Consider the following 26,982-nt stretch of genomic DNA (forward strand, 5'->3'; position numbering starts at 1 on the left):
CGCAAGAACAACGAAGGACTGCGTTCAAGCCCCACTAACGGCACCAAAAATAAAAGCAATAGACAATAGCACAGACCGTAATATGACCTGTCAAGTACAATTCCAGAGGTGCATGATGGTCGCATGACCCAAAGCAGAGGTACATACCGCTCTACAAAAGCACACTGTGTCCAGCCCAGAAGTATACACAGGCGGCCCTGACAGCATGGAATTTACCCAGCCTGTAGCAACCACACCCCAGAGTGAACAGCCGGCCCCACCTCCAGATTCTTCCATCAAGAGCAGTGCCTCTCCCTGGAAACCCAGGATGTAAATTACCTTTGACAAATTAACTTTCACTTCTCTTCAGAGATAAATCTGGAAATGGAGGCATGGAAGAGACTACATGAAAGGACTTCCAGCGGTGATCCCGTCCAGTCAGGTGGACAAGTTGAGTTTCTTTGAGTTGATGAAGACTTAACAACCTATAATTCAGTCTCCGCCTATATAAAATCAAGTCTGGGCATGAGAAGTGATAACTGCCACCTGGAAGGGAGCTAGCAAAGTCTCTAGCCCAGAGAAAGCACGGAAGAAGTCAACCCAGCAGCCAGGTCCTAAACAAAACTCTTCATGTCCAATCTTAGGTGATGAAACACCATCTGATTTACAGCAGGATCCCGGTCAAAGGATTCAGCCAGTGTGTTGGTCAGTTCTTCATTGCTATGACAAAATACCAGAGGAAAATAATCTATAAAGACGAAAGATTTATTTTGGCTTACGGTTTCAGATTTTCAGTCCACGGTCACTTGGCCCTGTTCCTCTGGGCCTATGGCTTCACTCAGGTGAGACCGTGCTGCCTACCTTGTAGCAGCCAGAAGCAAGGATCTGAGGCAAAGTCTTCAGATTCCCTTCAAGGCTACACCCTCAGTGACTCAAGGACTACAATAGATCCCACTTCAAATTCCCACCACCTCCCAATATTGACCCAGACTTGTGAACACGCCTTCCCTACTTCCTTCTGTAGAACATTTCAAATCCAAATCCAGGCTGTGGCCAGCTTCTAGGCAACAAAATTGCTTTGAATATGGAGATGAAAACATGTTTAGAGCTGGGATGGTGGCTCACACGTTCAATCTCAGCCATTTGAAAGGCACAGAGGAGGAGGATCTCAATTCAAAACCAACCCAGACAACAAGTTCACGAGCATTCATCTCAACCCACGGCTGGGCAGGCTGGCATGCACTGCCATCCCAGCTGTGTGCAAGGTGTAGATATGGGGGGGGTCATGATCCAGGATGAGAAAGGCGGTAGAAATCCTACTTAGCAATCACAAGGCCTCCAGTTCAAACCCTAAAAACCTTTAAAAAAGTGTTACACCTATACGTCAAATACATATATTACATATATAAATTATAAGTCTAAATTACATATATGAACATTGTATAATGTGTAACATATATAAGCCTATTATATATTATATGCATTTATAATTTGTAATATATGCTATTTATCTATACCAAACAAAACTATTTTGTCTTATACATATAAGTAAAAATAGAAATTGTATAAAACTATGAACGAGAAAGCAGAAAAAGCTAGGAACATGGCTTGGTGGTAGAGTGCTTGCCTAGCATGCATGAAGCCCTGGGTTCAATTCTTCAATAACAAATAAACAGAAAAAGCCAGAAGTGGCACTATGACTCAAGTGGTAGCATAAGAAGCTCAGGGACAGTGCCCAGGCACTGAGTTCAAGCTGTAGGACTGGCCAAAAGAAAAAAAGCAGAAAAGCAGTGCTTTTGCTCAAAGCACATTATACGCATGTATTTGAATATCACAACGATTACCTTTCTAAAATTATACATTAATACAAATTTCATCTGTACTGAACATAAACATATTTTTCTTGTCATTCTTCTTAAACAACATTGCAACTATTCACACAGCATTTGCATTTTACAAGGAAAAAAATGATTCTTTGTTTTCTTGAAATAAGGTCTCATCACATAGTCTAGGCTAGCTTTGAGCTCCAGATCATCCTGCTCTGCCTCCCCAGTGCTGTGATTACAGATGTGTCTGCAATTATATTAAAAATAATATATGTTGGATTCCAGTGGTTCACACATGAATCCTAGTTACTCAAGAGGCTGAGATCCAGAGCATCATGGTTCCAAGCTAACCCAGGAAGAAAAGTCTATGAGACTCTATCTCCAAAGTAATTTGCAAAAAACCCATGTTGGTAACATAGCTCGAATGATAGGAAGACAACAGAGCAAGTAGGCTGAAAAAAATACAAGGTCCAAGTTCAAATTCCAGTACTGGCAAAAAAAAAAAAAAAAGTGATATGTGATCTGGAGCTGAATTAAAATATACAGGAAGTTGTAGGTAAGTTCTATGCAAATATTCACCATTTCACATGAAAGATGTGAGCATTCAAGATTTTCAGTATCTTCATGGGGCCCTAAACTAGTTCTCAGCAAATACCAAGAAATAACCAGATATGATAGCTATGACCTTTCATTTCAGCCTGCTTTACAAGTTCTTTATCTGTGTGTGTGTGTGTGTGTGTGTGTGTGTGTGTGTGTGTGTGTTGTACACACACACAATATGCTCATACCTGTTGTGGATTGGCTATTACTTTAAAGGATCAAGCTAATTGAAAATTTTCTGGAAATGATCCTCTATTCTAGATGCCATTAAGAACACCTGTAACTGGGCGTGGTGGCTCATGCCTGTAATACTAGCTACTCAGGAGGCTGAGATCTGAGGATCAAGGTTCAAAGCCAGCCTAGACACAAAAGAACTCTTATCTCCAATTAACCTCTAGAAAAATGGGAAGTGGGACTTGGCTCAAGGGTAGGGGGGTAGCCTTGAGCTGAAGAGCTCAGGGACAGTGCCCAGGCTGAGTTCAAGCCCTATGACACAACACACACACACACACACACACACACACACACACACACACACACACACACACACACCATATAGATAACTCTGAAGAGTTCAAGATTTTAGGATGGTTAACTGCACATATTGGGGAAACAGCAAGAGAAGTAAAATTCAAAGTTAGGCCAGAATATGTGATTGAACTGTAATCACACAATAAAACAGGAGTTCATTCCTACAGATGGCCAAGGAAAAATGGTTCCTTGAGATGGAATCTACTCCTGCAGTGATAATGTTTAAATGACAACAAAGAATTTAGCATTACATAAATTTAGTGAATAAAGGAGAAGCAGGAGTTGAGGACTGGCTCCAATTTGGAAAGCAATTCTATGGTGAGCAAAAGACTCTCAAACAGCATGGTAGAGAAACATGCTACAGAGAAATGTTTCCTGAAACAAGGTGTCAACCAATGAAGTAAACTGCCACCTGATTTATTTTCAAAAACTGCCACAGCCAGCCAGCCTCCAGTCATCCTCACCAATGAGCCAGCCAGTATTGACATCCAAGCCAGAGCCTCTGCCAATGGAAGGCTCAGATGGTCCTTATTGTTTTTAGCAATGAAGTCTTTAATTACATTCATTTTTCTAGATACAATACTATTAGGCACTTAATAGATTCCAGTACAGTATAAACATACCTTTTGTATTGTGCTGGAAAACCGATAAGACTCGCTACACCCTCTTTATTGGAATAGGCACTTTAATGAGATGGTCAGTATCTCCAAAGTATGCCTAGACCTGTACATCTTCTGAGGTCTGTTCACAAACTACATTATATCCAAACAATTCACCTTTACCTCTGGGGTTTAGATTTATGCTGAAACGGGAGGAAGAGCCACAGGGTAATAATAGCTGCCCCTACCTGCTGGGAGGTTGTCAAGGTTATAATTAAAGAGCATTTGCTGACAGGTCCAGAGCTTCCAGAGGGAAAGACTATAAATAACTTCAGGTATTATTATCCCCAAAGATAATCAATTATTTTCTCATCAAAAGGAGGCTAACAAAGACAAGCACTGAGGACAGAACCCTGTAATTTCCTTAAGCCTCTGGCTTCAACAAGACTTTCAGAGTGTTAAGAATTCATGTGGACCCACTGACACCTCCACCATTCTCCAACAAATGGGGAATTCACACTCCTTAATATATCCTATTAGGAGGGAGGGAAGAAGGAAGGAAGGAAGGAAGGAAGGAAGGAAGGAAGGAAGGAAGGAAGGAAGGAAGGAAGGAAGGGAGGGAGGGAGGGAGGGAGGGAGGGAGGGATAAGACAAGACTGGAGTAGCATTGAATGTCATTCACTTCCTAAATTCAGGTGTGTGGGCAGGGGAAATGGAGGAAAGGATATTTATGAATGTGAACACACCATAATAGCTCCCTTCATTCCCCTCCTAAGCTTCAGGGTCCCAGGCCTACTTTCCCTTCCCCTAGGCTACACCTCCTCCTTACCCACTGCAAGACAGGCACTGTAAGGGCTTGTGAGGCTGTGTCTTCTTCTGGAAGGCCTCCTGGCCTGCCAGGCAGAACAGATGTTTTTCATGAGCTCCTCCCAGTGCTTCACACAAACCACTTCTCCCATCCTTCCCAAAAGAACAGTGCTCATTTGTTTGGCTCTCACTATAAAACAGTGGCCCTGAGGATAGCCTCTGGGTTTATTATTCATTGCCAGGGATTCTGAAGGTCTACCAGACAGCCAGCACTCTGCTGAATTCAAGAGCTATTCAGCACAAGCCAAGCTGGGTCCATCCTTCTCCAGGAAGGGGTCTAACTCTCTAGAGACCTGCGTGAAATGCTAATCATACTTAAAAATCTTCCAGTAAAGAATGCATTCCCAAGAAGACAGCACTTTTCCTTAAACTCAAGAGGAAGCTGCTTCCAACTGCCATAGAAACTGACCCCCAGGGAAAGAAGCACTAAGCCAAGTGACAAAATGAACAAACAGGATAGGACCTTGGGCTGAGCTTCAAAGACAGAGAGCACTCTGGCCACTCCTCCACACAGGAGCTTAAGAACCCAGCGTGGGGAATCAAAGTGGGATAACTGTATCCTATAAGATTTTGAGAATAAAGGACACGCAACAAGAAAAAACAACGATCCCCCTTTTCTTCTGTACTTCCTTATCTCAAAGTTAAGTTTTATTTTCTAAACAGGGAATAAACATGCATGCATGTGAGTGCACATGCATGCGCGCACACACAGGAAACAAAGCTCAAAAATCACAAAAGAATGGGAAAAATGTATTCTTCCACTCTCATATCACATGAGTTATGACTTAGCTTTTCTTTTTTCTTTTTCTGCTGTTTTTTTGTTTGTTAATTGGGGATAAGAGCCTCAGATTTGTCTGTCCAGGCTATTTACCTTTAATCTAGGATCCGCAGGTCTCGGCTTCCTGAGTAGTTACCATTACAGGCATGAGCCACCAATGGCCAGCCAAAGCTTGGTAACTTTCAGCTAAGCAATAGGTAAACCCAGTGTTCATTTCACAGTTCTTCATGGGCCCCCTTTCCTGGTGATAGGGAGCTAAATGCCTGTAATAGCCTAGGTCCAAGAATCTCAGGATGGCATACCAATATGGCTCTTGCCAAGATACATGCTTTCGTGGCTCACCACCAGGCTCCTTTACAAGAGGGTGCCAAGAATCTGGTGGGAGCCAGGACGCCTGAGACACAAATAATCCTTTCCTTTTCTCTTAGCTCACGGTGCGACATATCAGTCCTTCAGCCCTCTACTTCCTCACTCAGCACCAGCTAATTAAACCCACCTCGTCTTCGCCTACCCCATGCCACTTCTGCAGAAACAAATCCCCATTAACACCACAGGAACACATTAGTTCAGGCCCTTCCAGCACCCTTTCCCATTCTGCCTCTGAGCCCTGGGTGCTGGCGAATGCCACCCCTCCCCCTCCACCTTCCCACCTTCTCTCTCCCACACACAATTCCAGCATGGTTTTCCTAAATGGGCCACAAAAAAGGATTACATACTGAGCACTTACCCTTAATCACACACACACACACACACACACACACACACACACACACACACACACACACACACAACAGGTGGGAGCAGGAATGAGAAAAGAAGAAACAGCAAGTGTAAACTTTGTAAATAAAAAAAAACTGCTTATTTTATATTCACCCTCCTCCATGACTGCTTTTGTAAGATGTTTCTGCTTTTATCTGCACACTAGGAAAATACTCTACTGAAATTTGCCCCCAATTCCTTGATAGTTTCTTCTTTGAGTTTTTATTTTAGTGCTGGTGCTGAAGCTTAAAGTCACAGTTTTCTGTTTTTGCTTGTTTTTTTTTTTTTGCTCAAGGCTGGCACTCTACCACTTGAGCCACAGTCCTACTTCTGGCTTTTTGCTGGTTAACTGGAGATATGAGTCTCACAGACTGCCCTGCCCTGGTTTCCAGCTCCAGTTCTTGGCTACATTACAGGTGTAAGTCTTGAGAGCCTGGCTGAGCCTTTTCATCTTAAGTAGATATCAGAATATAATCTAGATACATATTAACATGCACTAAATTAAGTCTGAAAAAAGGTTTTGGACCAATTTTCTAAAATCCTATTCTTTTTTTATTTTACATATTTTTATTATATTTAATACAGGGGTTACAGTTATAGTCACCAGACAGTAGATGCATTACTTCATACACAATGATACCCCTTCTCATGTTTTTGTTAAAATCTTATTTTCTAAATGAAGTCACCAACTTTTTGTGTTGAGAAGATAATTGTCTCTAGAGACAATTTTATTGACTTAACTGGGTAATTTCTCTGAGTTGCCAGGCCATGTACCATAAGCCTTCTAACCACAAAGAAAAGAAAGAAGATGAAGGAAGACAAGGGATGAAAAAGGCCATTACACACCTTTGAACTCAGGAGCCCCAGATGTCCTGGTTTGTTAGGCCAACATAACACGACCAGCAACCAGCAAGGCTGCTTCCCACCTTTCCCCCAAGCCCTGTGAGGATTGAGCCACAGAATGTCACCTCTCCCTCATTTGTCAATCAACCCCAGGAAGACACCGCTTTCCAAATGGCAGCGAGGCTGCAGCTGGCAGGAGAACAAAGGGAGAGGGGGTCAACAAAGGGCAAAGGGTGGCAGGGAAGTGAGGAGGAAGCAGGGAAAGCACCTCTTCTGTCAAGTGAGGAGGGGGCAGGGCACTCTCCCGTGACATCCTTTCCCTGGGGCCTTACTTTGACTAATGTCTCCCTTCTCACCATGTCCTCATCGCCCTCTGTGGGCTGGGGCTGGAGGTGGCCCAGACGCAAGGCTCAGGAAGGGTCCCAGGGACAGCCAGTGCCTCCAGCTGCCTGGGCCACAGCCCTGGGGGAAAAAGATCACAGAGAGCAAAACTCAAAGGAGAGGACCAAATGCCTGGGTGAGAGGAGACCAGAAGGCTTTGTACTTCCAGACAGAAAGCCCTAACCAACATGGTAAAGAGCTCTACCACCCCACCTCTGTATTGCCACTCGTACATATTGGAATCACAGTGCCCATCAAACTACCTAGGTTTTCTTTTTTCTCAACCCCAAACATATAAATGCAATTATTTTAAACCGTGTGTGTGTGTGTATGTGTGTGTGTTAGAGCCCCTTTAAGTTTGTTATTCAGCTAGGGCCTCTAAAGCTAAATTTTCCCTGGCTGGCCTAGGCTAGCCTCGAACTAAAACCTCAGCCATCCCATCAGTACCTTTCAGTGTAGCTGGGATAACAGTGGTACCCTTCCGTGCCCAACTCTGGGATGGGTACATTCGTGGAACGGAGTTCCTCTTGGATACATGAAAGAAATGACAGCTGGGGCCAGGAGTGTGGCCTAGGGGTAGAGTGCTTGCCTAGCATGCACCAAGACCTGGGCTCAATTCCTCAGTACCACATGCATAGAAAAAGCCAGACGTGGTGCTGTGGCTCAAGTGGTAGGGCTCTAACCTTGAGAATCCTAGCTAGCTACTTCAGAAGGCAGATATCTGAGGTTTGCCATTCATGAAACTTTTATCTCCAATAAACTACTCAGTAAAAGCCAAAAGTGGCATTGTGGCTCAGGTGGTAGAGTACAAGCCTTAAGTAAAAGAAGTTCTGGGACAGCACCCATGCCTAGAGTTTAAGCCCCAGGGAGCCCCCCTCTCCCATACACACACAAAGAAAAAATGATAGGTGGCTGGGAAAAGCTTTGGAGAGGAGCAGGAGGCAGTGTGGAAGCTGCTGTAGGAGATTGGGTGAGTCTATAGAGTCCATCTCCTCACGCTTGCTTCTGGGTTCCTGATGAAAGTTTTCTCACCACTCCCTTTTTCAAGGATGTCAATCAACGCCATGCCAACCTGGCTGGATTGAAGCTCACACCACAGGACACATAGATGAGTCTATTCAGCAAACTTGGAATTTCTCTTTACATTCCAATGGTGTCTATACACAGACTAGTCTGTGTATACCACCATCTGTCTACACGGAGGCCTCTGCCCCCACTCTGGTACTCTTCACACTGAGTAATACCTCCAACTTTGTCCATAGCACAACTGGGGCACACGCTTTATACATGCCTTCCTCTCATGCTGGAAGAAAGTCCTGGGACCTTCCTCTTTTAGGAAGTGCCAGGCAGACTTAAGACGCATTCCCTGGACACGAGTGACTCATGCCTATAATCTTGCTATTCAGGAGACTGAGATCTGAGGATCCTGCTTTGAAGCCAGCCCAGACAGTAAAGTCTGTAAAACTTTTATCTCCAATTAACTAGCAATTATCTGTAACGGGAACTATGGCTCAAGTGGTAGAATGGCTGCCTCAAGCAAAAGCTAAGGGACAGCTCCCAGGCCCTAAATTTAAACCCCACTACCAAGACACACCATGGTGCGGGGATGGGGGGGGGTAGGGGGGGTAGAGAGAGGGAGAGACAGAGAGACAGAGAAAGAGAGAGCACACAATCTCTGCAGCATCCCATTCCTGGGGTGAAGTTTCTTTCTTCTTAAGAAAATCAGGCTTTCCAGCTTGGGGATGAGAAGGGTATAATTGTAGGGCTCGGGGTTTTGCTGGCAGATGGAAAGGGAAAGAACATTACCTACTGGGCACCTTTCTTCTCCCCACAAGTCAGTAACCCATTACTAAGCATTTCAAAGCCCCCAGGAGGAGTCCTGGAAATATAAATACAGATCCCAAAAAGCTCAAAGAAGTCACCCACAGACAACCTCATTTCTTTACTACAGGATTGATAGGAAATTCAAACTTATCAAGAATCTGGAGATTTTCAATCCCTGGCATCTGGATGGGCTCCTAACTATGGCAAACTCAGACAGCTCTAGAAAATGTAATAGAGAAAAACAACAAAGTGCCAGTGGCTCAAGCCTATAATCCTAGCCTGTCAAAATCTGACATTTAAAAATCACAGTTCAAAGCCAGTCCAGGAAGGAAAATCCATGAGACTTTTACCTCCAATTGACCAACAAAAAGCTCAAATGGTCAAACACTAGCCTATAGTGAAAAGGTAAAGGGAGAGAGCCCAGGTCCTGAGTTCAAGCCCCAGAGCCACATAAACATACACACACACACACACACACACACACACACACACACACACCTGACCTCTCAGATCAGAATCCCAAAGATAAGGGCTATGTTTTTAGATGTCCAGAAGGCAACTATGTTACGTAATTTTCTAAGTGGTACCATAAATTATCTCAATCTTAGCAATTTAATACCAGGGACTAGTGACTCATACTTATAATCTTAGCTACTCAGAAAGCTGAGCTCTGAGGATCATGGTTCAAAGCCCACCCAGGCAGGAAAGTCCACAAGATTCTTACCTCCAATTAACTACACACACACACACACACACACACACATACACACACACACACACACACCCCTAACATAAAGCATAAAGCTGTGTCTCAACTGGTTGGTTGCTAGACTTGAGTGCAAAAGCTAAGGGGCAGTAGCACCAATAAATACATTAATAAATACATAGAACCCTGCTGCCAGGATGTCCTTCCATCCAAAGAAAGAAAGGAAGAAAGAAAGAAAGAAAGAAAGAAAGAAAGAAAGAAAGAAAGAAAGAAGGAAGGAAAGAAGGAAAGAAAGAAAGAAAGAAGGAAAGAAAGAAAGAAAAAAAGAAAAGAAGGAGAGAAAGAAAGAAACTGAAATGGGCCTGATGTCCTTCGGTGCAGATGAGTAAGCAATCGCATATTCAAAACCATCGCTCCAACTCTCGCTAGTACAGTTGCCCTGGGAATATTCATAGCCCTGCTCTGGCTCTAGCTCAATCTTTTAAATAACACTGATTCCTCAACAAGACTTCCTCCATCCAGTTTACCTTTAGAAACACCACCTTAATCCACTCGCCATTTTTTCCTTCTAAGGTGAAACTTAAACTAAATTCCAGCCATCTTCTTACACTCCTAGAAAGAGCTGAGCCTGTCCTGCTTTTGTGTGGCCCAGAGAGGAAGTGCCAGTGATGATCTGACATTTTCTTCCCCCTGATCAGAGCCTGCTCGGATCAGCACATCTCTCATTCACTATCTCTGCTTCTGGTTCCCATTAGAGCCACTGCTTCACAGAACACTCGGAATAGCATCTTATCTGTCCCTTCCTCTTAAACTTTCAACCTGTGAACTTGATGGAGGAAATGTTCAAATGTATATCATAATCCCTATTTTTTAAATATATTTATAAGGGCATTTCTTTGTTCCTTTTTCTCCTCTTAGGCTCAGAACTGATTCAACAAAACAATGTTCTGTCCAAACCTGTATTTTTCTTATTACTTTCTAATCATTTTACCACCAACACAAAGGCCTGTTCTTTTCTCAATACTGGGCTCTTTAATCAATCCTGACAGGCCTTGGCTTTCCACTTGGCTGGGGCCCAGCAAACACCGTTGGGCTCCACCGCCCTCGGTTGCCTCTCCTCTGGGTAACACAGCTCATTTAAAGAGCGAGTATAGGGCAGGGGGAGAGGAAGGCCTCTGGGCCTCATGAAAGCTACTCTTCCGTATTAGGGTAAATGCAGCCCTGAGAGCCAGAGACCCAAAGGGATGGTGGAGGGAGGAGACCCTGCAACTCAACGTACGACTATGGTATCATGATCTAAATTAAGTAGATAGTTTACGAGCCATTCAACTTGATAGCTACTTAATCATAACATTTAAACTTACGACATATGTAAATGTTTAACATCGAGCTACATTTGTGCATAGTCTCTTTTTTTCCGTATATTTTTATTGTAATTAATAGAAGGGTTTCATTATATTCACCAGATAGAAGGTGCATTACTTCACAAACATTGATACCCTTTCTCATGTTTTGGACCCCATTTTCCTCCCCCTTCCCCGGCTCGTATAGTCTCTTTTTAAAATCAAAATAATGTCATGGGCTAGGTGCCAGTGGTGCAAACCTGTAATCCTAGCTATTCAAGAGGTTGAGATGGAAGGATTAGAGTTCAAATCCAACCCCAGCAGGAAAGTCCATGAGACTATTATCTCTAATTAACTTTGAGTGAAAGGGACAGCACTCAGGTCCTGAGTTCAAGCCCTAGTACTGGTGTACACACAAATGATGATGATGGTAGTGATGATGATGATGATGATGATGATGATGATGATGATGATTACATGAGAAATCAAGGCAAACAAGCTCATCCTACATATATGGAGGAAGGAAGGTAAATGAGGTCTTCTAGCATGTTCTCTAATGAGCCACCATGGGTTATAAGGCTAATAAAAGATATAAGTAAGTTGAGGGGCAAGGAATAAATTGAGTACAAACTTCTATCCCCAGAGGAAAATTTTATGCACTAAAAACAGAATGGTGTTGACCACCTAGAGGGATTCGGGAGGTAGAGTAGGAGGAAGTTTCAGGTGAATGAAGAATGTAGAGTGATCCCGAGTTCCCAGGGGCAGATGGCAGGCTTCGTGAGATGGGATGGGGAGGAGCTGGGCAGTCCTTGGGGCATATCTTCCAAGAAGGCCCCAGCCCACTTACAAATTCATCATTCTTCCCTAATGAATCACTTACCAAGCATCCATGGCCCATACCAGTAAGTCTAGCTATTCAGGAAGCTGAGACCTGAGGATAGCAATTCAAAGTTAGTGCAGGCAACTCTGTGAGACTGTGCTGGTACAGAAACAAACAAACAAAACACTGAAAGCTCCAAAAAGGATAGGAAGGGTATTCAAAGGCAGAAACAGCCAGGACACCCGGAGAGCCTTCCCTTCCTTAGGATAGGCCTGCTTCTGAGAGAGTCCACAGCCTGCATCCCTGCTACCCTTAGGAGTTGTAGCTAAGGAAGGGTTAGAGATGCCTAAAGAGGGAGAGACAGACCACAGGCAGTTGAGGTCAGTCTAGGTTTGGCTCACGGCTAGGCTGGCAGCCCCGAGGACTGGTTGGGCCTCACTAGCAGAACGCTCTGACAGAGTTTGTACAGATTTGTGCAAGCCACCAACCTCCCATGGCTTCCCCAGTTTGGAAACAAAAGCCCAGGATGTCTTTGCCCAATCCAATTAGTCATCCTGTATCCAGCTCCTCCTCTACAAATGGTGTGGAGGGCCCTGCATATGAGACAGTGTTCATTCCAGACTCCTCTCAAGGGAAAAGTGGCCAGCTGAACACCCAAGTGTGAGGTAATCAGGCAGCTGGTCCTGTGCCTGGCCCACCCTGCACCCCCAACTTCACAAAGCCCCCCATTCACACCAACAGATGCTGGAGACTCAGCATGCCCCTACAACATACAGGAGGGCCCAGAGCTAACCCTAAGAGGTCTGGGAAGGCCCCACCCATTTACACAACTTCATTTGTATGAGAAGATATTCAGTCCATGCTAAGCATCTGACAGCACACAACAGGTCACCAGCACAACATGAAGGTTTGCCAGAGTCACTGTTACCCAGCAAAGACAACACTGACCCAGAGAAGACTATAAATTCTCCAGTCTCAAAGAACTAACTTTAGAAGCATAAGGCAGTTTGCAAAGCTTAATCTGAGCAGCCCAGAACAAACAACACTGCTGTTCTGGGCCCTGGTCTAGAAGAGACACTGCACAGAAATACATGGGTGGTGGACAATCTTTGAGGATCACCCACTAAGCCTCTGGCTCTGAATGTGGCAAGTCCATTCTCTAGACAACTAGGAGAGGCTCAGGGACCTGAGCACACCTTCCTGGACTCAGCTGCATCACCTGTGCTGCTCATGCAGCAAGAACTGAGATGGCTTCTGAGCAGAGAGGGCATTGAGATCAGCATCCCAGGTTCTTCTATACACAGCTTCAGGACAAACAGGTAAAAGTGATGCCAGGTCCACACTGTGTGGCTGCGCCCCTGGCCTTGAACCTGCAGGAAGAACCTGGAGAGGGGTCTGGGGTGGGAAGGGAACCCTGCCAGGGAGACACAGAGGTGGGGGGCGGGGAGGAAGGGGGAGGCAGAAGAAAGCATAGGTAAAGGAATTAATCAAGCAAATAAATGGCTGTGGGTGCTGACAGCCTCACAAAGGGGGGTTGTGGACACATGGGCTGCAGAGAACCAGGCTGGAAGGCTTTGTAAATATTTGAGGAGCAGCAAGAGCCGGACACTGGGATCTTAAATGTGTACCACATGTGAGACCCCAGGAGGATGTCTCTTTTAGGGGCTCCTTCCTCTCTGGCCAAGGGGGTCAGGAAAGACCATAACCTCCACGTGCCAGCAGACGAATGCTTACCTGCCCTTTTGCAGGCATTTGGAGTGCATGTGTATGTGTCAGATAGGCCTTAGAAAACTGGTCTGCTCTGGAGCACAGCTGCTGGGACAGCCAGAGACCAGACCTGCAGGAGGGGAGTGGGGATAACAGATCCTATGGGGAGAGCAAGGAAGGACCAAATTCCTCTGACTTCTTCCAAAATGCCATTATGCACCAGACACCCAGGTCATGAGACACAGACACCATGAAATCACAAATGCACGCATGCATACACACATAGGTTCATGCATATACATACACAAATCATGCACAACACACACACACACACACATGCACACACACCAGAAAATTAGTAAAACGAGTATTCAACTTACAGAAATATAGACCCATTACCACTCCTGTGAGTGCGACTTTGATAATTTGGTAAAACATTAATCTCTAAGTACCTAGTGACCAAAAGATCCCACGGTCTATTCCAGAACTGGGTGGGCCTCAGATAAGATGCAGTAGACTGTGCAGGTCTCACATAGCTCTGCCCTCTCCCCCACCCCCACCTCAAGCTCAGTTTGGGGGGCAAGGTCTGGGACTGACCTCACCTCCTAATCAGGCCTCCACAACACCAAACTGAAAAGTGGCAATACGACCAACAGACGAGTGTCCCCTCGAAGGTGATACCTGCTAAGGCTGGAAGTAGAGGTGTGGCTCATGTAGTAGAGTGCCAGGCATGAGCAAAACAGCCAAGCAAGAGCACGAGGCCCTGAGTTCAAGCACCAGTATTGGCACCAAAAAAAAAAATTTTTTTTCTTTTGTTTTGAAGAAGGGAATTTGTTGTCCATTGAACAGAGAGCAATTAGGAAGCAAAACTCTTGGAATGAAATAAATACAAAATGCAATCCGTTATGAAATTATATACTCTCTTCTTGATCCATTTCTTTTGTAAAGACTGAAGGGTGTTTAATGTGTACAGGACCACTTGAAAGCACGGAAGCACACAGAGCCCCAGCCTGCTGACCAGACCACGTGGAAGTGAGCCAGGAAAGGAGCTTTGATTCCAATCAACATCTGGGATGGCCCCAATGTTGCTAGAATTCCTTTCTGTCCTTCAATATAAACCAGAAAGCATCTTGTAAAACTATACCACTTGGCCACCCAACCCTACCTATCTGCCATGCACACTCTTCTATGAATAGGTATAAAATACATGACAGATAGAATGGACACAGTATATAGTATACTATATAGTATAGTATATACCTTGGCACCACCTAAGATTGATTCCAAAACACCAAAACCCAAGGAGGCTCCAGTCGCTTGTATAAAATGGACAGTATTTGCCTAGAACTCATGCACACCCTCCCATTGACTTTAAATCATCTATAGATGACTTACAATGTAAATGCTATGTCAATAGTTACTACCCATTTATTATCCGTACTTGTCACTACAAGGAAAGTCTATTACATCAGTGCAGATGCAATCTTATTTTCTGGCTATGTTTCCCAGCCATTAGGAAATCCTTGCCTACCTCTTGTATAAGTTGTAGTTCACAAAGCTATGCCCACCAGAAATGCAAACCATATGTCAATAGATTTTGCCTGTGTTTCAGTCACCTGTAGAGCTGATTTCCTAGCCAAAAAAGTCACATCTACAATGGCCCTGTACCCCCCTGCCCCAATTTAGAACCGACCTCTCTTCATTCTCCAATGAGAGAAAAAGCCCTGTGTGGCTTCAAGTGTGTCTAAAGTTCTAAACCTGAAACCTGGGACATCTTATTTATTTTCCCTTGTACCGATAATGTCCTTATGGGTGAATGGCCTGCCTCCTAAATTCTAGAGCAATAGGCCAAGCAAATAGAAGACACCTAAAAACAAAAACATCTGTACAGAATATCTATCTTAATTCACTCCAGAAACACCAACACACCCAGCATTCCTATAAAACTAGCTAGTTAGGAGCCTGGATATTTGGACTGCAATTCTAAGCCAGCCTGGATAGAAAACCCATGAGACTCTTATCTCCAATTAACCATCAAAAGAGCCAGAAGTGGAGGTATGGCTCAAGTACTAGAATGCTAGCCTTGAGCACAAAAGCTTAGGGGCAGCACCCAAACCCTAGGTACAAGCTCCAGGAAGGGCACAGAAAAAGAAAGATAAAAAGAAAAACCAACAGCAACACTTTAATTCTCATTTTTCAGATGCAGAAACTGAGGCTGGAAGAGGAAGTGACCCAGGAACGCCACACAGCCAGCAGGCCAGCAGACCTGGGTGGTTTCCCCTTCACCAGACACCCAGAGTATAATGAGTCACACTGAGACAGGCTCCAAAGCCAGCCACCATCTTCTTGAGTCCAGGATGCAAGTTCAAAGTGGTTGACTCAACTCCCTAAGTAGCCCACAAAGAATTCAGAAATGCAGACTTCCAGGACACAGGAAAGAAAAGAGTGAGAGGCAATTATGTAGAAAGTTCTAGTGTAACTTGAAGTGGTGCTGTGGCTCAAGTGGTAGAGCACTAGCCTTGAGCAAAAAGGAGCTCAGAGACAGTGCCCAGGCCCTGAGTTCAAGCCCCACAACCAACCAAAAAAAAAAAAAAGTTGCTTTTTCTTACCTAATTTCTTCCTACTTGGGAGGCTTGTCATTTTAAGCCAAAGCAGAATGCTCAGCTTTTCATCTTTGGGGTTTCATAAAATGAAGAAAACTTCCTTTCTTTCCTTACAGGGAATCCAAATCCCAGGCCCTCAGGTCCAGTCCTCCCCTTGACCCTGATTAAATTCAGGCTCCATCAGGAGCAGTAAGGGCGGGGGGGGGGGGGAGAGGGGGGGAACAGTTTGCTGGTTGAGGCTGCTGGTAGGAGTTCCCTGGAACTTTCTGGGCCTCCTTTTGGTCACTCTACCTCCCATCAGGCTTCTCTGAGACATATACTGAAAAGTGATTAAAATGGTAGTTTTATGTTATGTGCATTTAAACAGAGAGAGAGAGAGAGAGATCCCCTACATATTCAAAAATAACAACAACCCATTCTCCCCTAACGTATGAACCTACAGAAAATTAAAAAGTGCCACTTCAAAAGAGCAATGAGAGCTGGGCATAGTGGCACATGCCATAATCCCAGCATTTGGGAGGCTGAAGCAGGAGGATTGTGAGTTTGAGGCCAGCTTGGCCTACATAGAAAGCCCTGGCAAAAGACAGAAAAATCATGCAATTCGATATCTAAAGGGTAGGTCATCGGCAGACCCTTCCTGCAGCCAGCGAGAAAGAACTCAGCAGATATGTCTAGCAGAATCTCAGACCTCCAAGGCCTGGCCAGCTCCTTTTCTGGCTTCTGCTGACATGACAGCATCAGTGTGCTGTTCTACGTTTCCTTTCGCCACGCTCGCCCATTCACTTCTACAACCCTAAAATAAACGAATCAGATGCCAGGGTGGTATGTGCCTCCGAGACATCACTTCATAGCTTTTGTTTTTTCTCAGAAGAAATCCAGTTCCTTGAGTATTTTAAAGTTAAACGGCCTCCAACCTATACATTTTCTTTCTTTTTTTTTTTTTTTTTTGCCAGTCCTGGGCTTGAGCTCAGGGCCTGAGCACTGTCCTTGGACTTTCTCAAGGCTAGAGCTCTACCACTTGAGCCTCAGTACCACTTCTGGCTTTTTTCTATGTATGTGGTACCGAGGAATCGAACCCGGGTCTTCATGCATGCTAGGCAAGCACTTTAACCACTAGGCCAAACTCCCGGCCCCGTACAACCTATACATTTTCTATAGATAAAACCAAGATTTCTTTTCCCCCTAAGTCCAGCCCAGGGGCTGGTACCCAGTGATGCCTTCCCTTCCTCAGCATCCCCAGACCATCCACAGCCACCACTTCTATCTCTCTGGAGACCAAGGGGAATGAAAGGAACAGGCTTACTATTCAAGCTTGGAGAAAATAAATGCCTTAGTAGAGGGCGCCCATGGTACTGAGTGCCTGTATCAGTTTCCCCGCAGGTAAGAAGCATGGCTGCAGTCTCAAAAGCAAAGTTAAGAGTCCCATGTCCAATCAGGGCATGGCTGAAATATTAAGACTGTGATGTCAGGCATTGCAAGCAACACCACCAGTAACCAGTCCACGTGGCGTGGGAACCGATGCCCCACCCACATAAGCCTCTCACACAAGCACATAAACACCTAAATACACCACAGACATCCTGTAAACCTATCAAAGGAACACACAAGCGCACCAAAGTCTTTTCTCTTTCTAAGGCCTCTACACGGTGGAAGAATTCAGAGAACGAGAGGGCAACCCCAGAGGTTTCAGAAAAGGAAACTTGGAGAAATCAGGGAGAATATTCCAGAAGAAAGGGAGTCAAGCAGCATTCTCTGCTTTGGTCTCTTCAGACCTCAGAATGGTGCCTTTCCCAGGAAATTCTAGAATCCAAGCAGAAGATTGCATATTAAAGAAAATGTCGAAAATTACAGACTACACTTATGTGCAACACTTAATTGCCGGTTTTAAGACATTACTATTGATGAAGAGGTAAAACAGCATTTATTTGTAAAGAATTCTTTGGGGAAGGAAAGAAAGAAAGAAAGAAAGACGGGAGGGAGGAAAGAAAGAACGGGAGGGAGGGAGGGAAGAAGGAAGGAAGGAAGGAAAGAAGGAAGGAAGGAAGGAAGGAAGGAAGGAAGGAAGGAAGGAAGGAAGGAAGGAAAGAAACCAGTAATAATTGCTGAGCAGACAAGACAAAATTAAACTCAAGAGGGTTTAAACCTCACTAAAACCCCAAGAGGCATTCACCACTGACCTCAACTCCTTGCCTGAAAAAGGGGGCAAGAACAACCAGTGTGCACCCCAAGCCGACAAGACTTCTCTGGAATGCCAAGGAAGCTTGTGAGGTCCTCACAAAACCGAACCTTTTCATAGCTCTTCTCCTGCTCCCAGACACAAAGCTGGAATAAACTCAATGACAAACTGCCAGCTTGAGAAGAGAGTTCCATCATGACCCACAGAACCTGTGGCATCAGTAATTTGGGGTAGGTTCTGTTGAAGAAGAGGCACCTTTAAAGAATGGTTTGCAGCCACAGCTGCATTAACCTTAGGTAGACTTCTCACTGGCATGGGGCGGGGGGGGGGGGGCCTGTTGGTGCCTCCTGAGTGATTTGCAGTGCAAGGCATTTAGTAGATTCGCCTTTAAACACCCTGAGACAGAGGCAGGGACTAGAGAAATGGGGGAAGGGGGGAGGGAGGGAGGGAGGGAGGGAGGGAGGGAAGGAGGGAGGGAGGGAGGGAGGGAGGAAGGACTTTAAAAGAAATCCCTTTAATAATGCAGACTATTGGTCATAGGAAGGCATCAACAATCACGCAGTGTTCTTAAGCTTCATGAATGAATTGGGGAGGCAGGGTTGTGGTGAAATAAATGTTTCTTGGGGTACCAGAGTGAGAAGACTCCTGTGGCTGCAGCTTACTGTGCTTACTGTGGGGTGGAATCTCTGCCCACATGCCTGCTAGAGTTCTGGTGCTTCAAAACTTGTCACACTCATTGCGAAGTGTACAATTCAGTGGCCTTGGTACACTGCTGTGCAATCACTGCTTCTATTCACCTGCAGGGCCCTTCTCATGTTGGAAAGTTGGAAAAGTCTCCACCAGAGAACTCCCCACTGAATGTATCTATTCTTTTATTCATCAAGGGAGGCAAACTGGCGAGCAGCTACATTGCAGAAGTATATGAAATCCATAGAGGTCTGCTTAACTGTGCTAAACAGGAAACCACTTATTCCAAGTCCAACACTCCTTTCTCCACATTCTTAGAAGCCAGCACACATTTCCACCTCCAAGTCAATAGCCTTTAGCCCTCAGGTACCATCATGGCATCCATAAAGGACAGTGCAAAAACTCCATAAAACAAAATGGAACCCAAAATTAATTTTCTATCCTCTTAAGGTCTCCCAATAGAAGTTAAATTCAACAAAAGCTTTAGTGGGGACATTCAAACCATCCATCAAAACATCCCCTAGCAGATCTAGCTTTACCTAATGTGCACGAGGCCGTAGGTTCAATTCTCAGCACCATTAAAAGAAAAAGTCTCCTAACTATGCAAACTCAGATAGCTGGTGGCTCACAACTGTAATCTTGCCTACTCAGAGGTCTGAGGATTGCAAAGTCAGCATGAGCAGAAGAGTCCAAGAGACTCTATCTATACCATGAAAATCCAGAAGTGGCAAGTGTGGCTCAGGTGGTAGAGGGGAAAAGCCAAGATAGAACAAAGGTCCTGACTTCAAGCCCCAATACCAGCACAAAATAAAATAAAACTATAAAAAATTGTTAGAATTTTAATGACTTTTGAGTAAGAAGAACAAGTGGGATTCATGAAAGTTATTTTAGTATACACCAACTCAGCACTTACTACAAGCTAAGCTTGAGCCCTGGTTCTTAAAAGCTGTGTGTGTGTGTGTGTGTGTGTGTGTGTGAGAATGCATGCGTGTGTGCGTGTGTATATATGTATGTGTGCATGTGTATGTATGAATGTGTGTGTGGACTGGGCAAATCAAGGCCTGATTTAGCTGTTTTGCTCCAGGCTGGTACTCTACTACTTGAGCCACAGCTCCACTTCTGGCTTTCTTGGAGGATACTTGGAAATAAGAGTCTCTTGGATTTGTCTGCCCAAATTGGCTTTAAATTGTGATCTCAGATCTCAGCCTCTTGAGTAACTGGGATGAAAGGTATGGGCCTGATCCCCAGAGACTATGAGTTTCCTAACTATGAATTCACGTGCTACCCTGAATGACCCAGGACGTACATCCCAGTTCCCACCCCCTGTTTATGAAGGATGTTTGGAAGAAGCACAAAACTACCATAGGAGATAAGCAATAGTACCCCCACAGAAAAAATGTTTAAAATAAATTCACCTTCTTACCACTGAAACTTCAAAATTGACATTAACATCAAATAAAATTAATGACACATTTAAGAGATTACCCAAAATGAGCTCCACTGAGATTTTAAAACATCCAATAGAGCCAAAAGAAACAGCACTGAGATTTCAAGTGGAGGGCACCAATTAAGAAAAGTGACTCCAATTCCTGAAATGTAAACACCTTATAACTTTATTATGCAAACTCATAAAACCTACACATTGGACAGTTACAAAGTCTATAGATGAGGAGGGTAACTTCTCCTTCCGTATCACCCTACACGATTATACCACGGAAGATCTGGCTGATGTCAGCATAGCACCAACAAGAGGAATTTAACAAGAAACCACAAACCTCTTTAATTTACAGAGCACACAGTCCACAGGGCCTGACAAAACGTGCTAGGTTGCCAAAAACAACCTATAGAATTTCTTTCTGATGAGAGCATTAAAATAGTTTGCTAATTGCTTTTCCTCCTCCTCAGGTGATCTGTCTTAGCCTGAGTGTGCTTCCGGTGGCCATGGTAACACATGTCAGACGCATGCATCCCAAGACTGGAGCCTCAGAAGTACTCCTTCTGCAAAGCTAACTGCACCCCCATGGTAGGGACCAAAAGCAGTGCGCAATGCTGAGAGCCTTTCACTGACACCAAGCAACCCATGCATGGCTGGCTAGACATGGCCACATTTCTGTTTTACAACCAAAAGGAGTAAAAGAGCTCTTTTTATTAGAAAAAAGGAGATCTATCCCCACTGATTGGAAAATCAGGAATGAAGATCAACATTGTCTTCCCTGCAGACACCTTGAGTAACTTTAATACCGCTCTTCCTTCCATCCCATTTGTTGGATTTTACTCCCTTGGAGAACTCAGGAGGCTCAGATCTGAGGATCGTGGTTCAAAGCCAGCCCCAACAGCAAAGTTTTTAAGACTCATCTCTAAGAGACCACTAGAAAATCAGAAGCGGATCTGTGGCTCAAAGTGGTAGAGTGCTTCCCCCCCCCCCCCGCCATGAGCAAGAAAGCCACCCAAGCAAGTTTGAGGCCTGAGTTCTAACTCCAGTACTGCAAACTAAAAAAAAAAAAAAACAAAAACAAAAAACACCTACAATGAGATACAAACTCACACCAATTGGAAGGCCACTATAAACAAACACAAGAAGACATACATGGGGAGGGGGAAATGGAAGAGGAGGAGGAAAGAGAGGAGGAAGAAGAGGGAGAGGGGAAAATGGAAGGAGAGGGAGAAGGAGGATAGACTATAACATATAATACGAGGCTACCTCATTCCTACTATTATTGGTAGAAGGAATAGCCCTGCTGCTTGTGAAACGTGATGGAAGTTATTTGAATTACCTGGGATGCTATATCTGGGTATATATGCAAAACACTCAAAAGAAACACCTTTAAGAGGTAGCTGCACATCCAAATTCACTGACCATTATTCATTATGGCTAAAAAAGGTGGAAAGTGATCCCATTGCCCACCAGTTGATAAAGCAACGAGCAAAATGTGGCACATGGTATATACACGTATCTATCACGGTATGAACATATACTGGAATATTTACTCAACTTCAATACAAGGGAATCGCATAATATCCTACAACATGGAGGAACCTTGAAGATTAAGCTACTGAAACCAGACATTACAAAAAGACAAATACTGAATGGATCCACCGTACATCAGCGCCTGAAGCAGTCAAATTCCGAGGGGGAAGCAAAATGGGAGTCTTCAGGGCTGGAGGGGGGAAAAAACAGAACAGGGGGTGCTTTAATAAGTACAAATCTTCTTGCTATAAAAGCTATAGAGATGGATGGTGACTGTACAACAATGTGAACCCACTTAATACTACTCAACTGTGTGCTTGAGCAAAAGAAGCTCAGGGACAGTACCCAGGCCCTGAGTTCAAGCCCCAGGACTGGCAAAAAAATAAAAATAAAAAAAGCCCCAACACTGGCAACAAAAAAAGGGGGGGTAGAAGGAAAAAAATACTATTTGACTTTTTTATTTTCTTTCAAGGTAGTTACATATAGACTAACATTAGTGCCATTATCTTGGGGATAGGATACTCTTGAGAGGATGAGTTTGGATGTGATGTCACCCTATGTGGTCCTAGGTTGACCTGTCAGGCCTTAAGAACTATCACTTTCAGAACTACCCTTTTGGTGGCATTTTTTAATACAGGCATCAAACAGACAATGCTCATAATTTAGGAGTTTCCTGTTGGAACAAAGCCCGGAAAACAATAACTTCTGGATGCTGGATCTATCTTAGTATCTTTCCAGAATTTAGTCTTACTCTAGTCCTTGACTTATTGAACAAAACTGAAGCTTATTGGAGGCTTAACTCTCTACAATTATATCTGAAATTTTGTCATGTTTTACTTGGCTGGAAAAATAAAGTTATCAACTCCCTGTGAGCGATAAGGCTCATTTGTATGTGAGTTCTTAGATTGTGAGTTTGATTGTAAATTTTAAGTTGATATAGGAACAGCTCCTCCTCTTCCTCCTCTTTTGTCTTTGCCTGTACCGGGCCTTAAACTCAGGGCTGGACCCTGTCTCTGAGCTTTTTCCTGGTTTGAAGTGACAGCCCCCCCCATCCCATCCTACCCTGTCCTGTTCCCATCCCCTGCTCCCCTGCTCTTCTCTGGTCTCCTACTTCTTTTCAGTTCTAGATTCTGCATATAAGTGAAAACACATACATCTGTCTGAGTGTGAATTATGTATTCCCTTAGCATCTATTTAATCATCTCTTACAGGTATCATCACTCGATTGTGTGGAAATGAGGATTGACTTTCAACACATAAATTTTGGTGACACATTCAAAGAAAGGTCTTTACTTACATCTACAAGAAGGCAACCCATGACATTACAGGGACCCAAGGTTATCGTATCCCACCATGGTTAGCAAGAAGCTTTCCATTCTCATACTTGTCATCTCATGAACACAGATCAATGCTCCAAGAACCACACTAGCTACTAGCCGAGGCAGAAGTAAAGTAAAGCCTTCTCTAAAGACTCTGATTCCTGGAAAGAGGGTTCTTCCTTCCCTCACACCTTATTGGCCAAAGCTGAGACATATATCCACCGAGCCCAGTCACTGGCAAAGGAGACTGACTGCCACGCCATAGCAAGTGTAGGTCAATCACAATGAGTCCTCAATGGACCTCTCCTGTTTCACATTACTGGAACACACTAGCACAGAAGAAGTCGGGCAGGGCAGGCCTAGGGAAAGCAAAGGAAACTTAGCTTCTTGGCTAGCTTCAGGAATAAAATATCACAAGTCTACTCACCATCATAAACATCTATTTATCATATTTTGTTTCCACAGCGGGGCCATCATCTATATCAGAGTATTTCCAACTCTCATGTAGCATCTAGCTTCATAACTGCCTCTAGAACCAAAATCTAGCCACTCAAAGATACCACGGTGCTATGAACAGCAATACTGGCTCAGGGTCAGAGAGACACCAGGTTTTGAAGCCATCCCTGGCCCTGATGCTTCCAGTCCCTGAAATCTCAACAAACACTTAGCAGCCAGACAGAGTGACACAGGCCAGAAATGTTCTAAGGCCTTAAGCTCCACCCCTAACATCATGGAAAAATTAAAATCCAGCAATGTATCACACCCTCAAATGACAGAGGAGGAGAAAGCCAAGGTACAACCTTTACTCCACGAAAGACTGTGACTACTTACTACCTGCGACAACAACAGACACGTGCACACAGTGCCCTTCCAGAGTGGCCCCTTTTTGCCAGAACCCCTCTCCTAGCCTGGCACCCTTCAAAGGAATGCAGTGTATGTCCATTTTCCTTGGGGAGAAAGGGAGAAGAGATAAACAAAGGGCTGGCCCCCTGCTTCAGTTCTGGCAGGATGCAGTGCTGAGTGTTGGACAACTCTCAACACTTTCTTAATCATATTACAGCATCTCTGAGCAGTGCCTCTGAGAACTCAAAACATCTTTAAAAGGCATTGAGAAGCCCAGCAGCCAGCTTCTAGGATGATATAAAGTCACAGCTTAGCTGCAACTGATCCCACACAGGAGAGCACTGTAAACAACAGGAGGGGGAATGATTTCTTTCTACAGCCAAGGCTCACTTGATTCATTGTAGGAATGTGTGTTCTTCCCTTAGTAATCATTCTGGGAATTCTTCCATGTTCTTTCCAGGAGTCAAAACCCTGACCATCGAGGCAGGGGTGGTAGCTCAGTAGTAGAACCACTTGCTTATGATGGTTCAAAGCCAGCTTGGGCACATCCTGAGACTCTTAGCTCCAGTGAGCCAGCAAAAAAAAAAAGCTAGAAATGCATGTATGGCTCAAGTGGTAGAGCATTAGGCTTGATCAAACAAGTCAACAGTCAGTGCTAGGACCTCAGTTTAAGACATAGAATTGGTACTAGAAAAGAGAGCAGAGGGGGCCGGGAGTTTTGCCTAGTGGTTAAAGTGCTTGCCTAACATGCAGGAAGACCCGGGTTCGATTCCTCGGTACCACATACATAGAAAAAAAGCCGGAAGTGGTGCTGAGGCTCAAGTGGTAGAGCTCTAACCTTGAGAAAGTCTAAGGACAGTGCTCAAGCCCAGGACTGGCAAAAAAAAAAAGAGAGCAAAGGAAAGGGGAGAGCAGGAGAGGGAAAAGGAGAAGGGAAGAAGGGAAGGGAGAGAGAGAAGAAAAGAGAAGAGAAGACAGAGATGAAGACAGAGGAGAGGAGAGACAGAGAAAGGAGAACAGAGGAGAAAAGAGAAGAGAAACTTGGGGTTAGAAAAGATAAGGAAAAATGATGGTAAGATGTGTCATAAATCAAGATGCATTATATTTACAAACAGAGACGTTGAATTGAAACCCCTTTGATCATAAGCCACTTAAAGATAATAAAATTTAAAATTAAATCAATTTTAAAAAGAAACTCGCTAATTCTGTCCTAGGAGGTGTAGTCTTATTTCATAAGTGATACTGAACTATCACCGCCTCTTGAAGAAGCAGGCAAATGATACAGAAATTAATGCTGGCCATAAATCTGGTAAGGGAGGCCCTTTTCAGGCTTCCTAAGGCTTTCCCTTTGGGATAGAGAAAATGTGCTCTTCTTCCATACCTATGGGAAGCATTGAATCAGAAGACCCTGTGTTTTTCCTTCCTAATTCTCAAGCTTTGTTCCTGCACAATGATTCCAAAATTAAACCCACAGTGTTTAATCATGTGATATTTATTTTCCATCACCTACCTCTCCTTCAAGGTCATTACTTTCCTTCAGCATTCTTCCCACTCCCCTAAATAATTTAAGAGCAATTCTGCAGCTCCACCATTTTGAGACTGACACAGATTTCAAACTCCCTTTTCAAATGGAATCTCTGTTCTGTCTCTCTAGCTGTCATTTCCTTCTTAGGCTACTCTGAGTGTTTTTATTTCTAAACTCCTTGGCCAAGTCCATCAATAAATTAACTTAGTTTAAAAAAAAAATCCAGATCCCAGAGATGGGAGGGAAAGTTATTTGCAAAGAAGCAATGCCAAGAAAGATGTAGAAGAGGCATAATTAATGTCACAGCCTGAAGCTGGGGTCCTGACACATTATGCAGGAAGTACCCAGAGAGCTCTCTACATCAGAAGAGTTCTCTGTTCTGTGGATAATCAGTGGGTAATGATATGACTTGCGTGGTGTGTGTGTGTGTGTGTGTGTGTGTGTGTGTGTTGTTTGTTTCTTTGTAATAATGAGGTTTGAACTCAGGGTCTTATACTTGCTAGACAGGCACTCTACCTCATGAGCCAAACCTCTAGTCATTTTCTAAAAGCTTGTTATTTTTCAAAGACAGTCTCATACGTTTTGCACAGGGTTCTCCTCAAGCTGCAATCCTCCTATGTAGCGCTGGGATTACAGGTGTGTTCCACTATGCCCAGCACAAATAGTTTGGATCTGGAGTGTATCATCCCCTAAAGGTCCAGTCACCAGTCCGTGTCAGTATTGACTGTTGTTAGGAGGTGAGGTCTGGAGGGAAGAAACCGGTCATGGGGTACATGCCCTTGAAGACAATTTGGGGACCCGGTTGCTTTACCACATGTTCCATGCAATGACAAACTATCTCAACACAACAACAAAGCCAACTGATGAGGGAGTGAAACCTCAGACGCTAGGAGCCAGAACAAAGCTTTCCTCTTCAGGAGAGCACCTTTGGCCTTTGGTCACAGTTACAGGTTAATAGAAACCCCAACAAGACTGCCTTCAAGACCCAGTCACTGTGCACTGGCCACCACTCCCCACAGTCTCACTGTGGCTCCTTGAAGAAGGCAGAGTCCATCTACATGGAAGCAGCCTCGGGACTCCTAGAACCGACAAAGTATTAGGAGTCATTTCACAGAGTAAACTTGAATCACCTAACACACACACACACACACACACACACACACACACACTTAAAAGACACACAATAGCCTGGCACTGGTGGCTTGCTCCTATCTATAACCCTAGCTACTCAGGAGGTTGAGATCTGAGGATGGAGGTTCAGAGCCAGCCTAGGCAGGAAAGTCTGTGGGACTCTTAAC

General features: G+C 44.3%; 1 protein-coding gene across 1 annotated transcript in view; it reads right to left on the bottom strand.

Annotated features, from left to right (window-relative positions):
* Positions 1-26,982, bottom strand: part of Ror2 (ROR family WNT receptor 2) — a 152,820-nt gene that overhangs the window by 106,628 nt on the left and 19,210 nt on the right. The window lies entirely within an intron of this gene.

This window comes from Megascapheus bottae, chromosome 34, assembly GCF_031878675.1.
Source record: "Megascapheus bottae isolate mThoBot1 chromosome 34, mThoBot2.hap1, whole genome shotgun sequence".
In the NCBI taxonomy this organism is placed as follows: Eukaryota; Metazoa; Chordata; class Mammalia; order Rodentia; family Geomyidae; genus Megascapheus; species Megascapheus bottae.